This window comes from Prionailurus viverrinus, chromosome B1 (assembly GCF_022837055.1).
Source record: "Prionailurus viverrinus isolate Anna chromosome B1, UM_Priviv_1.0, whole genome shotgun sequence".
NCBI classification, from domain to species: Eukaryota; Metazoa; Chordata; class Mammalia; order Carnivora; family Felidae; genus Prionailurus; species Prionailurus viverrinus.
Window position 1 is genome coordinate 131753025 of NC_062564.1, and position 12157 is coordinate 131765181.

The following is a 12157-nucleotide window of genomic DNA, read 5'->3' on the forward strand; positions in this document are numbered from 1 at the left end:
ATGAGAAATTTGGGACTTAAAAATTAGGGCAATTGTAGCATCTGGTTTCCAGATAATTCCTATCCCTAAAAACGATTCTATAAGAAACCCAGAGGATAAGAGGCAACTATGGATAGCATTGCATTTCAAATCATCTTCTACTTACTAAAATTATAGCTTGTTTGCAATATGAAAATAAAGTTTGTAAATTAAAAGAAAATGAGTTCCAAATTTGTGACAGGTAACATGAGGATAAAAACCTTTTAAGAGATGAATTCCATCTCTTTAGAGATCAAGTACCTGACTTACCAATGTCCAATCGTGCCTCAGCTAGTATATTTAAAATCATAATTCCAAAATGTTAATGATGCCAATTAACAGTACAGTATCTCTGGATACTACTGAAAATAATTTGTGCAATTTTACAGTTAGTAAAACTGAGAGCAAGAAATGTTAATATTCTACCTGAATGTATATGGAAATCCAATATCAATGAAATATTATCTGTTGGGACTAGAAATAAATAAGAACTCTTATAGCTTTCCATTTTCTATTTTCCTCAATGGTGCAATCCCATTGAAGATAGTTCTGCATAGTAAGGTGTGTATATTCTTTCTCTGAGGTTAAAAGAGTGAACATACTGATTTCAGCATAACTATTAAATTAGTTTATAGTTAGGTAGCAATTATATTACTAGCTTTGGCCCTGTTACCATTTTCCATTTGATTTTATACAGTGGGGTTTTTAAAAGTTGAATGCCTTTTGGTATCCATAAACTTTACTGAAAGATGTTTTTATTTGTTAGAATCCACTTATTTTTATAATCATAATTTCACTCTTACAGATTTCTTATAGGATTACTACAAATGATTTATAAAGTACTAAATTTCATTGTACATATAAATAAGCTTTCACTCATGGGAAAAAATATTGATCTGCAGTTACTGAAAAGGCTAATCAAAAATGTTATAGCTTTAAATGTTATAGAATTTATATTTTGAAAGTTAGATGTTGGGAAAAATCATGATCTGTGGGTATATTAGAAGCTACCAATAATTCTATCAATTATATAACTATCCAATACCACATTCCCTTAGTGAATAATATTAAATTTAGTAGTGAAAATATATCAATGTTCTAATCCTACATAATTCAGCTAATTTAGAGGTGATATCTAAACCCATTTAAAATTTCATGATATTTTTCGTCCAACCTTCACTTATTTACTGAATGAACTTATTGAATGCCTACAATGTATAAGGCATTGTATTTAGCCTAGCATTTACACTGTTATGTAGGTTAATCTTTGAAATATTAATGAAGATACTGACAAATAAAAGGTCTGAGGAAAGACAAAGGGTTAATTAATTTTAAAAAATGACATTTGAGCACTAGTTTTTTGTTTTTTTTTTTTTGCATGGCATAAAGTTACCACCTTTACTAAAAACATTTTTTTTAACGTTTATTTATTATTGAGAGATAGACACAGAGCGTGAGCAGGGGAGAGGTAGAGAGAGGGGAAACACAGAATCTGAAGTAGGCTCCAGGCTCTGAGCTGTCAACACACAGCCTGATGCGGGGCTCAAACTCACAAACTGCAAGATCATGACCCAAGCCAAAGTTGGTTGCTTAACCAACTGAGCCACCCAGGCGCCCCAAGTTACCACCTTTACTAAGAGTAGATGTTTCAGATTTAGGATGTAATACTAAAAAATCAAGCTCACTGAATAGCTGCTACTCTGATGACCTTGTTACATGAACACGAAGTGATGTTGTATACTGGCTACATGCTTCAGCTTCCATAATGGTTAATTTCTTCCATCCTCATTAGTGATTTTTCTGAGCTTTGGGATTTCCTATATTGTCTAGAGTATAAAAGCCTATTTATCTAAATGAAAAACAAAGACTAAGATATAACAAATGTGAATGAAATATAAATGGCTTTATCAATTTATTGTAGCAGAAAATGGATGTTTGAGAAATTAAAGCTGACGCTAGATTATATAAGTGCTTTTTAGCTAGAAAATATCCCATGTCAAGTTCTATGTACTTTGGGGTTGAGAAAGAAATAGAATTTATTTTTATGCACTGTCATCTGTTTTCTAGAAGAGCTCTCTGATGAAGGAGCACCATGTAAATATAGTAGATATGTAATTATAGGCTTTCTTGACCTAGTTCCTAAATAATAGATGTCATTTTAGGAACGAGTCTAATACTTTCCTTTTGTTCCAGACTATATTCAGACACATATCCACTCTGAATCCCAGAGTGGGACCATACTGTTCACATACCCCGTTTAGTCCTCATTCATATAACTCCTACCAAGTGGACCGTAGGATAGTGACTGGCTGTGCCTACCCAGGTTCATGGTGTTTATTATTATGGTTTCATGGGGAAAGGCAACACTTAACAGATAAAGTAGCATGAAGAAGAATAATCCACCAGACAACTGACCCATTTATTTGCCATCTCTTCCCTTCAAATGGTTTTCTTCTGAAATTGCAGCTGGCACAGGTCAAAGTCAAGTTTCAAAAGCTGTGGCTCTCCACAAACCACTATCTTCCTTGGCATAAAAGAGCTTAAGATCTTAACCATTTCCTTCCTAATGGTAGTAGTTTGTATTTTCATGTTCTGTTAATAGTATCAAATATAATTATACTAAAATATCATCAAATATGTAAAATAGGGTTAAAAGGGTAAATTAAATGGGATATCTGTGTTACCTATATATAATGAAAATGATGATAGTATGCATGTATAAAAATAACCTATTGTAGAGAAAGGGGCCGCATTATAAATAAAAACACTTAGAAAACAGCACTTTTGGGGTGGCTTAGTTGGTTAAGAATCCAACTCTTGATTTTGGCTCAGGTCATGATCTTGTGGTCCTGAGACTCATCCCTACATGGGGTTCCACTCTATGTGTGGAGCCTGCTTAAGATTTCTCTCTCTCCCTTTGCCCCTCTCCCCGAGTCATGCATATTCTCTCTAAAATAAAAAACAAGCAAACAACAACAAATACACTTTTTAAAAGAGTACAATTCAGGCATAAGTCAGGAAACATATTAATAGATGTGTCTGTAATTCGGAATGTTTCCTCTGTGTGCATGTAAGCTTTGTCTTTTTTTTTTCTCATAAATAAGAATGCCAAAGTAGATAGCATGCTTTTTTTCTATACGTGTTTCTAAATGGATTCCTCAAAAGATGGATGATTGATTAGATTCTCTTACCCTGTGAGAATATATAAAAAGTTCCAGTTAAATCAGCTGGGGCCCTTATTTATTTCCTGGGGCCCTAAATAGAGGGAACCATTCCCGATGTATGTTGTTCCAAAATTCACAAAACCAATGTGGAAGTTAGGCAAAGAAGCTGATGTAGCCCAGCGTTTGCCTGCTTGTTTGTGATTATACAAGCACGATTAATGTGTAACATATGTTTAAAACTTCTGTAATAATGGCTTTTTTTTCCACATACTGCATCATAAAAAAGACTAGATGTCAAACAAATTTGATGATGGAAGGGATATGAGTGAGAACATTAGACTAGGCAATTGAGCATTGCTGTTTTTCACCACAAATCTGTTTTATGCTTTGCTCACTTAACGCTGAATCCACTTGAACTCTGATGGCTAGATTATATTCTTTGGGATAAATTTTTATGCTCCCATATAGTGCACAGAATAGCATTGATCATCGGTTATTTTCTTGTCTTTGAAGACCTCTCTTTCATAACCATCTTAGAATGTTTTAATCATCCTTAAAGTACAGCCAAAGCCCACCATCCCTGGTAGGGTTCACATGGACAAAATGTAAAAGGGATTTTAAGTGAAGGTCATTTTAGTCCTCAGGTAATGTTAATCACATTGAAAACAAATCTGTCACTGAACAGAACTCCAAATACTAGAGCTATTTGCCAAATGTGATCTTTTAAAATAGGAGTTCTGGCAGTTAAGATGTGTGTTCTGTCACACATGAGAGCATTTGGGTCTCTGAAGATTTACATGAATGCTTAGCTGTTATTGAAACATCTCTTCATAAATGACTTACTAAATGTCTGTTTTTGCATCAGATGATGGCTTACAAGTTAATCTCTGGCTCTCAGTTACACACACACATGCATACACCCATACCCTTTCTTCCCAAATAGCTTATAAAGTGGGAGAAAAAGACTTTGATTTCTGACTGTGTGATTTGATAATATTACACAGGCTATCTGCTCATCATCTGCTGGTCACACAGGCAAAGTTTATGGTATCAATGGTACTGAAAACAATGCACATATTAGGAAATTAGCAGTCTTCCGAAATAAGTTTTATTGTAGTTTTAAAATTATCCAATGTTTTTATCTCATGCTTTATAATATTTAATAATAGAACTGACAAATTCAATTTTTAACTGAACTGTTCAGAGTAACTATCCATAGCAACCCCCTAGCACCCAAATTTCAAATCTTCTTTTCCTGCTGTAAGTAGTTTGCCTAGAATAGGTAACATGGTCAGCTCCAAAAAAATCCATATCAGGATTCATTGCATTCAAACAGAGATTGTTTTAAAGGTGATTTCATGCCAAAGCTGTCAGTGAGTCAAGCACACCTTAAAAAGTGACCTAGAACAGTGAATTCCAACCTCTCAAAACACATACCTATTGTTTTTAAAGATATCCTTGTTCTTTCCTCATACATTGCATTATGCACATATTCCTTATAGTCACAGAATGTTTATATTTCATTTCAGGATCTCTGAAATAAACATCTATATTTTAATCTTTCTCATTCCATCAAAAATGTCTCGCGTAGAGATACTTCTGCAAGTGTACATACTGTGCTTACAACACGGGGTGAAAAGAGGTAACAAACAAAACTTCCAGTGTAAATGTGTGGGAAGTGTTTGAAACTATAGACTGAAACTGTTCCAACAAGAAATACATTTGTCCAGTCCAGATTGCCTTAGCCTCCAGATAAAAAATATTTTGGGGGGCATTGTATACCTGATTTTATTAAATGGCTGGCTCTCTTTTTATATACACAGAATCTATATTTCTGGCTATCTTTGTAACTGGTGCCTAAAAGCTATTATTGAATAAATGGCTAGCAATAGGGACCAATATCTATACAAACTCACCCTTTATTTGGGTGTAATTCACTATTTTCAGGTGCTAATCGCCTCTAAGAATGACAGCTGCAATTAGTTAAATAAACCGTATGTTTACTATTAGAACATTAGGCTGTTTATAAGCCCAAATAACTAATAAAATTTCTATCTCCTATTATTACTGTTTACATTATCAGATGCTGAATTTTATGGCCTTTTCCAACTATTCCACTTAATTTTTTGCTGCTCATCTATTTGCTGAATATCAGAATAAAACCAGTTAAAGAGAGAAGGGTTTTTAAAAGCCTAGACAACTGTACTTAAAATGAAAATAAATGCCTTATTTATAAACACTTATTTTTATATTGTATATTATCTAGGCCTTTTAAAATGTATTATTCTTATAAGTCAAGGATTCCTATAACATTTATTTAGACTTGGATGATTTTTTAAAATGTCTTTTAAATTGCTTTTGAAATTATTAAAGAATATAACTCTGCATTCCACATTTATGCCCAAACATTTAATTTTAGCAATTTCGCAGGCTCCCTAGAAAACCACCATTTACTCTTCTACAATGTAAGGAATATATGACAAAGGTCATCTTTCAACTTTCTCTAAACACTTCTTTTCCATCCCCTTTTGTTAGGAATTCTGAAAGACTAAATTTTGTCTTAAGTTTCACAAAGCAATGTAGGAGAATATTTAAGCTGAAATTCTTTTAAAGCTGTTATTTTCAGGACACATTAACATTGCATGTTTTGGGGTTATACATGTAATGAAGATCCCAAACTATTGGTTAAATAAGATTTCTCATTTGTTAAATATATTTACTAATTTAAAGTTATGAAAGGTATCTAAGTGTTTATACTTTTCCCATGCTAATAATCATAAAGAGTCTTACCCAGTGGTCATATAGGATATACTTTGTGGAAGTTTTTTTTATTTGTTTGTTTGGGGTTTTTTGTATACAAAGAATTCACATATTTGCCTTCATTAGTGGAGCTGATGAAACAAAAATATAATAACGAATATATTCTGAGTTATATTTGCATTTTATGATAATTATGTTTAGAACGAACCTTTAAAATCTTCCAATAATTTACTTTACATTTGTATATTTCTAAAAGATATACTTTTTACTGTCAAAATATGTGACTTTTTAGTTCTACTCAATGTTTTTAAATGTGGGTCTACAAACAGTGCACTTAAAAAAAAAATTTTATCAAACAATAGAGGACAGTTGCCTGAGCCCCAATTGGAGACAAAATGGATGGCTGAACTTTATCACTTTAAACCCCCCACTGTTATACAACATGGCCACACAAGTGAGCACACGAACCCATCTGAGCCTCAGTGCTATAAATGTTTTAATAGTTTTCTTGAAATCTGCAAATGGAACATTCCACAGATGATGCCTCCTCCTTTGAATGTCATTATTATGTCCTTTACAAGTTAATTAATAAAAAAAAAAAAACTTAGATGTTTCATTAGCATTTGATGAAACCTTATTAAGCCTTGATATTTTGATTCTGTGGGTGAATAAAAATCCTTGGAGAAATGAAAATCTTGGAACATGTGCAAGAATATCCACAAGGTATCAAATACAGTTTTTAAAAGGTTTGCAAACATTTACTATTACTTTTAAAACGTGTTACATGTGATTTAATATAAAGTATCATATAGTTTAACTTGTTTCGAGATTAAAAAGTAAATGTTTACTTCTTTGTTTAAAATGGTAATTCTAGTGATGAGAAAAGCAATTTGCCTATTATAGCTTAGTTAAAAATAATCTTTATCAGTTACAGAATGTAGAATTACTTCATTAACTAAGGTAATATTTCAAGTAGCTAACCCTAAAAAAAAAAAAAAACGAAAAATTTCCGTGCTCTGTTCAGTTTCCACATAAACTTATTTGTTTCATCTGTGGTGGGGAGGGGTGGAATCTAGCCATGGCCATAAACTCTACCATCATCACTTTCCTCTCCAATGCATCCTACTAGATCCATAGGGAAGTAGGAGAGATAGAAGATGGTTCATGATAGTTCATCAATATCACAAGAGAGACAAAGATACTGGTAGCACACGTTGTGCTGACAGCAGCATATGCATGCCAGTGAGAGCATATCAGTATTGTCAAACCAGTTGCAATTTTTCATGGTTGAGAATCAAATGAAATGCTTAAATGTATTGAGTCATTGGACTTAGTGACTAATTACAGCTAGATTTATGGCTGTGCTAAAATAAAGCTACTTAGAAAACAGACTAAGTTCCCTGAGATACCCAGCCTGACTGATGACTCACCTTAAATTTGGAAAGCATCATTTATCCTCACTTCTTTGTTTGTCTGTTTGACGGCTTGCCAGTATCCATTAAGTAGCTGTGAGGAAAGGGAAAAGTGCTGTGTGGGTGCATGACAAGACACTGGGATTGATTTGTGGCTTTTGATAATTCCTGGATGCTTTTATCTGCTTTAGTATAGAAACAGATCTGCAACTGCTGATAATCACTGGCTGTTACTATCCCAGGCGTCACTTACTTAACCCAAGTAACTTCAAATCTGACAGCCTGAGGATAGACATGATTCCCCTCCATTGCAGAACTCCATCTGCAGGGCCTGAGCCTCCCCTCTGGCTCCCCACTGATGTACTGGAATCTCCAAGGGTATCTCACCTGTGCTTGAGAACAAGTCTGCTCACTTTTATCTGCTTTGCTTTGCTTGCTGAAATCTGCTGCCCCCAAGTTACTAAGGGAGGAATCCTTCCACTGCCACCCTGGCCAGTGACCTTGCTTCCTGTGCCCTCAATCAAAACAGTGCCTTCAGCATTTGCTGTGGTTCTCTCTCTCTTCCTCCTTAAGCTCCCTAGAACCAAGCTGGCGAACAGACTAACAGACTACTATTTACACTTTTGCACCTCTATACCAGCACTTTTATCCTCCTGAGACTACCTCCCTTTTATCATTTTTTTTTTGAACAAAGCATCATAAAATAGATACTTTGAGCACATAATGAAAATAGGAGCCTATTAGCCATTTGGATTCAGACAATGCAGTTTATGGAAACTTCATACAGGAAGGTCACATTTAAATTGAGATGGAAAGAATGAGAAGGGGCTGACTATGTGATGAGAGAGAGAAAGAGAATATGAAATTTTGGGGTGGGGTGATGGAAATGCGAGACAGAAGGCAGGACATGTGAAGGCCTTGAGAAGGGGAGAATCTGGTCGTTTTAATGGCATGAAAGGGGCCAGACTAGCTACAAGCTTTGAGAGAGAAAGGGACAGAGGCTATAGATAAAAACGACCACAGGTTGTATAAGTTATAGTAAAAAGGATTTATGTATAGACTGGTGGGAAGGCATTTAAAATTTCTACAAAGGGGATTAACATTGCCCAATTTATGTCATTTATGATAAAAAACCAAAAATGTATGAAAACAAGTTTTTTTAAAAAAAGGAACAACAAAATCGTGGTGATATTTTTGGATGCAAAATGCTTATATACCCATTTTCACAATGTAAAAATCTTTTCATATAAATGTGAACATGTTTTCATAAATTTCTTCAAAACACAAGGAATCTTGAGTTTAAGTTATTAAAGAAATCTGACTGTATTATATTTTGAAAAAAACAAACTATACTTATAACCATATCATATAAAATGCTTTATATCATAGTGAAAAGGACTACCATTCTCTTTGTGCCTTTATAAGTATATCTGTCTGTGGCATCACAACTCTCCATTTATTGAAGGTTCTCAGATCTTGACCACATTGCCATAATAGTAATGTTTTAGCTACTGTTGTTCATTTTACATAAGCCTCTTAAGAAATAGACCCAAATTGGCACAAAAACAGTAGATTATCAGTGCAAAATTTCATTGTTGTGTACTTTTTTTTTTCCAAAAAAAATGTATGTTTGGGGCATCTGGGTGGCTCAGTCAGTCAAGCATCTGACTTCAACTCAGGTCATGATCTCATGGTTTGTGGGTTTGAGCCCCACATCAGGCTCTGTGCTGACAGCTTGGACCCTGGAGCCTGCTTCAGATTCTGTGTCTCCCTCTCTCTCTCTCTCTCTTTCTCTGCCCCTCCTCCACTCTCTCTCTCCATGTCTCTGTCTCAAAAATAAATATTTAAACATTTTTTTAAAATGTATGTTTTTCATACTTTTATCACAAATTTCTTTGGCTTTAAGCAATAAAGTCCAATGCTTTTCTCTTAGAATATCTCCCTCCTCCTTTGTAAGTTTTATACTTATTCACAAAGGACTATTCCCATATCGGATGCTATTGTCTGTGGTTCTTCCTGGAGCAAGTGTTAATTAATCTCTGTGGGTGTGTATGTAGACTAGAGATGGGGGAGGGGGGAGGAGGGGCCGCTGTCAAGGGAGTTGACCTCATCTTTATAGGAGAGCAGACTGATGTTCTATATAAAAAGCTTTTGGAAAAGGAAATGGAGCAGCCACTTCCCAGGGGCTTCCCCAGTGGTCAGAATCCTTCATTGCTTTAGATACTCTGGCTTTTGTCCTTCTGAGCCCACTTGATTGGATGGGTTGCCATTGTTCTTGTTCATATTTTGGCATATTTTTACCTGTGCTCTTCAGAAAAGATGCTTGGGATAGGATAGATACATGCTTTCTCTGAAGACACCAAAGTACATAATACATTCCAAATGGAAAGGGAAATGAAAGAGAAAATATATTTAAAAAATAATTTATAGAAACACCCCATGGGATGTATGTTTTTAAAAATCCATCTAATGTTCTTGCTGAGTTCCTACTAAGTGTATTATATTGAGGAGAACTTAGATATCTAGAAAATAGTTCATACCTTTGTATATATTTACTTTTCAGTGTGAAAGTTTCCAAAGAATTCTACTTATTGAATTCAGGTAACAAATTATATTACTTGGGGAGATTATAAATAAAACATTTTCTGAGGTTTTAGGTAATCTAAAATAATATAGAATATCAAAACTAAAAGAGGAAAAAATAATTCAACAATGCTTCGGGTGAATATAGAAAATGGTTTTTCTATACTGTATTATAGTTTCAACAGTAAAAAATGTCTTTCAGACAAAAGTAGCATGAATACAAGTCAAAGATTTTATTCAACTAATTAATAAAAGAGCCAGGAAGCCGGTAAGATTGGTTCAAAGGAGAAATTGAGGAATAAAGATTCACAGAAACAGTGAGTCAAAGAAATTCTAAAATGAATTGGCTAATAGATGCAAAACTGGTTGATATTTTACTTGTCAATGAACCTTTGGAATTATGTGTTCTACTGAATGAAAGTCTGCAATTTAACATAAAACTTCAAAGTGTTTGGGCTCCAATAAAATAGTTAATTGCAAAGTCTAACAGCTCTCGCCTCTTAGATAATTTAATTGTTGGCAAGCTGTTTAAAAATATTTTAAAAATCTATAGTAATCCTTTTTCTTTGTTCCCCAGCTTTAAATTTCCTCATGAGCATAAGTGCTATAAAATTTTTAAACAATAAAGACATCCCATAGGCTCCTAAACACCTCCAAAAAGGCATTCTAGTCTATGGTATGTATGTGTACTTACACATTTGTTTGTGTATCTGTATATTAACTAAATAAGTGATGCTTAGAGACTGTTATTAATTGATTTTATAGTAGATGGTGTGGTCGAGAAAGAAAGATGGGAGAATGAAACATTATTATAATAATTACTTACCTTGTATTCAGTTTGTTTTCTTTTTCTAAATTCTTTAATAGAAGTCAGAAGGTAGCAGTTTCTGGGAAATGTGGCAAGACTTAAAAGTCATCTTCAGGAGAAACTAGAGATTTTTGAGTGGACGTTAAATGGGGAAAGTGTTTCTTCTTCAATGTCTCTTGTACTTGCGTTTGATTCATAGAAAGGTCCTCACCTGTTAAATTTTAAAGGTACCGCTGAAAGGGATACAGACTATTAATGAATCCCACTAAAATTTTGATGGTTTAGAAGATACAAATATTTTCTCATTTGCCTGGAATTCCAATCATTAATGTAAACACTGGTAGACAGATTAAACACAAGTAGCATGCTGGTATGCATGTATCCCTAAAGGTACACCCACACATATCCAGGTGTTCTTTGAAAGGCAATGTGGCCTGGTACTGGAGAGCATGGCTTCCAGAGCTCACATACTTGGTTCCATTTCCTATAAGTGGATTGAATTGGGGTAAATTAGTTATGTTTGTAGAGTGGACCTCATCTTAGTACCTACATCCTAAGATTATGGGAAATAGCCCGATGAATAACAAGTAGTAAATTGTCAAAAAATCATTAGGTACCATTATTACCTGGCCTATAGTTTCATTCTATTATCAAGGTACTTTAACTTTAAGCATTATTTATACTCATTCATTTTTTGTAATTTTGAAAAACCACTTTTTTTTCCATTTTTAAATACTTTATAATTAATGCATTCCTTTTTTATCCAGAATGGACCATCTGTAATGGTTTTGGGAGACTTCTGCAAGGAAATTGGGGCTAAGGACTAGAGGCCACTTCACTGCCTTGGATGATATAGTCACTGGGATCAAGGTCTTTGTAGAAGTGTAATCTCTCAGAAAAGCTGATTACATTTTTATTTTCCCCAGAGAAAAATTCTTTTCTCAGAGAAAGGAAATTTAATAGCCAATGAATATAAATTTTGCAATAGCAGGTAAAAAACAAAGAGTCACTTTTAATCCTAACAAATCATCCTAAGAGCTTATTTTTAAAATTCAGATTCTTATTGGTTAGCCCCCCGAAATTCTGATTTAGTAGTAAACCATCAAAGCTTAGAAATCTGCATTTATAATGAGTACCTCAGGTGATGGGCATGCATATTGGCTTTAATGTACCATAAGTGCTTATACATAAAAGGAAAATAAATTTAAAAATTTAAATTTGGCATAAACATTTAATATCAAAAATATATATTTGTACGTATTATACAACAAATCATATTATGGGGCATTAGTATCTATTTTTATTTGGATCTGAATCCTAATTTCTGCTATAAATCACCAAGGGATTGCTATTTTACACAATTTAATTCAGTTTATTTTTTAATAACTCTTGGTTTTCTGTTTTCTCCACTG

The 12157-nt window shown here is 33.9% G+C and overlaps 1 protein-coding gene and 1 long non-coding RNA gene across 6 annotated transcripts in view; one reads left to right on the top strand and one right to left on the bottom strand.

Annotated features, from left to right (window-relative positions):
• Positions 1 to 12157, top strand: part of SNCA (synuclein alpha) — a 159121-nt gene that overhangs the window by 96156 nt on the left and 50808 nt on the right. The window lies entirely within an intron of this gene.
• Positions 1 to 12157, bottom strand: part of LOC125164590 (uncharacterized) — a 266111-nt gene that overhangs the window by 10520 nt on the left and 243434 nt on the right. For all 3 annotated transcript variants that reach the window (XR_007151816.1, XR_007151818.1, XR_007151817.1), the window contains 2 exons: positions 10764 to 10956; positions 7373 to 7448 (listed from right to left, as the gene is read on the bottom strand). This is a non-coding gene — a long non-coding RNA (uncharacterized LOC125164590). The remainder of the gene's footprint in view (positions 1 to 7372; positions 7449 to 10763; positions 10957 to 12157) is intronic.